This window comes from Carcharodon carcharias, chromosome 19, assembly GCF_017639515.1.
Source record: "Carcharodon carcharias isolate sCarCar2 chromosome 19, sCarCar2.pri, whole genome shotgun sequence".
NCBI lineage: Eukaryota > Metazoa > Chordata > Chondrichthyes > Lamniformes > Lamnidae > Carcharodon > Carcharodon carcharias.
In genome coordinates, this window is record NC_054485.1 from 104,235,511 (window position 1) to 104,239,848 (window position 4,338).

Below are 4,338 nucleotides of genomic sequence, written 5' to 3' on the forward strand. Positions count from 1 at the left end.
GGTAATATGGGAAATTGCCCCGGTATGTCCTGCACACAAAAAGCAGGACAAATCCATCCTGGCCAATTATCGCCTCATCAGTCTACTCACGGTCATCAGTAAAGTGATGGAAAATCTTCACCAACAGTACAATCAAGCAGCACTTACTCAGCAATAACCTGTTTACTGATGCCCTGTTTGATTCCGACAGGGTCACTCAGCTGCTGACCTCATTACAGCCTTGGTTCAAACGTGGATAAAGAGCTGAACACCAGAGATGAGATGAGAGTAATGCCCTTGACATCAAGGCAGCATTTGACCAAGTGTGGCATCAAGGGACCCTAGCAAAACTGAAGTCAAAGGGAACACTCCCAGCTGGTTGGAGTCATGCCTAGAACAATGAAAGATGGTTATGGTTGTTGGAGGTCAGTCATCCCAGTTCCGCGGCAGCACTGCAAGAGTTCCTCAGGGTAGTGGCCTAGGCCCAACCATTTCAGCTGCTTGATAAATGAACTTCCTTCCATCATGAGGTCAGAAGTGGGGATGTTCGCTGATAATTTTTCAATGATCAGCACCATTCGTGACTCCTCAGGTACTGAAGGAGTCCATGTCCAAATGAAGCAAGACCTGGATAATGTCCAGCTCTGGGCTGATAAGTGGTAAGTAACATTCACGCCACACAATTACCAGGCAATGAACATCTCCAACAAGATAGAATCTAACCAACACCCCTGGACTTTCAATGTCATTGTTATCGCTGAATCCCCCAATATCAACGTCCTAAGGGGTTACCATTGACCAGGAAGTGAAATGAACCAGCCATATAAATGCTGTGGCTGCAACAGCAGTCAGACGCTATGAATCCTCTGGTGAGTAAATCACCTCCTGACTCCCCAGAGCCTGTCCACTGTCTACAAGGCACAAGTCAGGGGTGTGATGGAATACTCTCCACTTACCTGGATGAATGCAGCTCCAACAACACTCAAGTAGCACGACAACACCCAAGGCAAAGGAGGCCCCTTGATTGGCACCACATCCACAAACATTCACTCCTCCACCATCGACGCACAACACCAGCGGTGTGTACCATCTACAAGATGCACTGCAGAAACTTACCAAGGCTCCTTTGGCAGCACTTTCTTAACACATGACCATGAAGAAGGACAAGAGCAGCAAATACATGGGAACACCACCACCTGGAAGTTCTCCTCCAAGCCACTTACCATCCTGATTTGGAAACATGTCACTGATCCTGTCGCTGCATCAAAATCCGAGAACACCCTCCCTAACAGCACTGCGAGTGTACTAAACCATATGGACTGCAGCGGTTCAAGACAGCAGTTCACCACCATCTTCTCAAGGGCAACTAATGAGGGGCAATAAATGCTGATGTAGCCAACGACACCCAGTTCCCATAAATTAATAAAATTAAAATCTCTAGGGTCTCCTCTGAACGCCATTCACCATGGACACAGTCGATTTTCTGTGAGGAATCACTAATTCTTCAATCACAAAGTGTTTCTACTCCACAGTTTCAGCTCAGCCTTTGCCTCATTCATCACTTGAACAAAAACGTATTTTTGTTATCTTCTGTTCGGGTGTGATGGTTTGCAACCTTCTCCAACATATGGGTACAAAGACCCTCTGGATCCTACCTTCACTTCACTTCCCTCCAACCCTATCTCACCTTCAGATTTCACCATTTACCATGTATTCACGATGCACTCTGGCCTTACCCTCCCTGACGCCGAATGATCTGCCCTCAGCAAAGGCCTCAGCTTAATCCCATCACACCTGAACCCCAATGAATTTGATCTTGGAAACGCTTTGAGATCTTCTTCAGTCATCTCCACTCTGTGCCCATTTCTTTTGCTAGGTGACTTCCTGCCACTCAGTGGAACATGTTACCCGCCTCTAATGTTCTCCTTCCACCGAGTGCCATCCATGTGGCCTCTGACCTGCTGTATATTTTTCATTGGCATGGAACTGGCCTGACTTCAGCTGTCTCTAATTATCTCCTTCCCTCACTCACCAAGCTATCTCCCTCTGAATTTGCAGTGCTCAGTTCTGTCAAGCCCAGTCATAAAATCACCATCAAACCTGTTGACAAGGATGATGCTGATGTTGTCTGACATATTGACCTCCACCTAGCAGAGCCTGAAAACCAACTCCCTGAAACTTCTTACCTCCACTAAGCCATGACCCCATGACCAAACGTCAAGCCAATGCATCTGGGATGACACTGACCTCATCTCCTCTGGAGATCTTCTCTCTACAGCCTCCAGCCTTATAGTCCCCCAACCACAACAGCCCACTTCTACCTCCTTCCCAAAATCTACAAGAGGATTGCCTTCATTGATCTATTGTTTCAGGCTGTCCCATTCCCACTGAACTGAAGCCTACCTATTTTGCTTCTATTTCTCCCTCCCCTTGTGGAGTCTCTTGCAACCTACATCAGTGACTCTTCCATTGCCCTACATCACTCCAACTGTTTCCAGTTTCCAGATCCTATCGCCTCTTCTTCACCACGGACATCCAATCTTTACAGGTCCATCCCCCACCAAGATGGCCTGAGAGATTTCCACTTTGCCCTGGAATGGAGACCCAACTGGTCCCATTCACCATCACCCTCCTCCACCAGGTGAACTTGTTCTCACATTGAACAACTTCTTCTTCAACTCCACTCACTTCCTGCAAATCAAAGTTGTTTCTATGGGTTAGCCCCATGTGCACTTTATGTGCCTGACTTTTTTTGGATGATGTGGAACACTCCTTCTTTCAGTCTCACAGGCTCCTTCCCTCATTCCTTTTCCAGTATTTGCCGTCTTCTGATTAAATTTCATTATTTTGATTTGAATTTCCACTTTTTTCTCACCTTCACCTGGTCCATCTCTTCCCTTCCCTGCCTTGATTTCTCTACCTCCCCTTCTGAAGATAGGCTACGACAATATGCATCACCAGTCCACTAACTCCCACACTTACCTTGACTACACTTCCTCACAATCCACTTCCTGTATGGATTCAATTCCATTCTCCAAGTTTCTCCATTTCATCCGTTCAGAAAATAGAACCATGTATATTAGCTCTTCCAACAAGGCTTCCTTTTTCCTCAACTAAGGATACCCTCTCTCCTCCCCATTCCCCCGCTACTCCCCAACCCCGCCGCCCCCCCCACACCCCCACCTCCATCGTCGTTGACAGGGCCCCCCACCGTCTCTGATCTATTTCATGCCCTCCTTCTTTGACCCCTTCCTCTCCCTCCCCTATCATCATTAGATTTCTCCCTGTCTTCACCTTCCACCCCTCTCGTCTCCATATTGAACCATCATTCTCCACTCTTTCCACCACCTGCACTGTAATACCACCACCAAACAATATTTCACTGTCTTCCCCTTTTTGTATTCTGAAGTGTCTGTTATACCTGCAAAGCTCTGGTCCATTCCAGCCCCAACATCCCCTTTCTTTCTGACAGCACCTTTCCATGCAACACAAGAAATGCAACACCTGCCCTTTTACATCCTCCCTGCTCACCATTCAGGGCCCCAAAAGCTCCTTCTAAGTGAAACATCAATTTACTTGTACTCTTCGCAATGTATTATACATTACTTGGTGCTCATGATGCGGTTGCCTCTATATTGACCAAACTCAGACTGGTGACCATCTTGTGGAAAAGCTTCATTCGTTCTGCAGGCATGACCCTGAGCTTTCTGTTGTTTGTCATTTTAATTCTCTGCCTTGCTCCCACTCAGGTCTTTCTGTCCCTGGCCTGTTACAGTTTCCAATGAACTCAACGCAAGCTCGAGAAACAGCACCTCATATTTCGACTCAGTTCCCTACATCAACACTGAGTTGAACAAAATGACATCATAACCTCTGCCTGCATTTTGTGCCCTTTCTTTCCTTCTTCCTTCACTTTGCATTAGGCGGCTGTTATCCCTCCATTCACACCCCACTTCAACACATCCCTGGCTTCTTTACAGTGCCCATTACCAGAAAACCTCCCTACATTGCAACAGTGACTATATTCCAAAAGCATTTCCTGGGTCTTAAAATTGTTTTCGGACGACTCGATTTCGTGAAAGACGTTAAATAAATGCAGGTCTTTTTCTTTCGAGCGGTTAATTCAAATGGAATCTGAAGGCCCGAATCCCTCTAAAGGTCTTCCCAGCTCCTGTTATCAAGACAACTCCTTAAAATTTATGGTAATTGATATTTTAGGGTGAGCGGCTACAATCATTAACAAAATTCAGTTTATGGATCTGGATTTACACCATGTTTCTCTGGATGGTTTGTAGCCGTCATGCAAGTTCCTCTGGAGCAAAGTGCGATAGAATCTCGAACCTCGCCCATCTCCGCCTC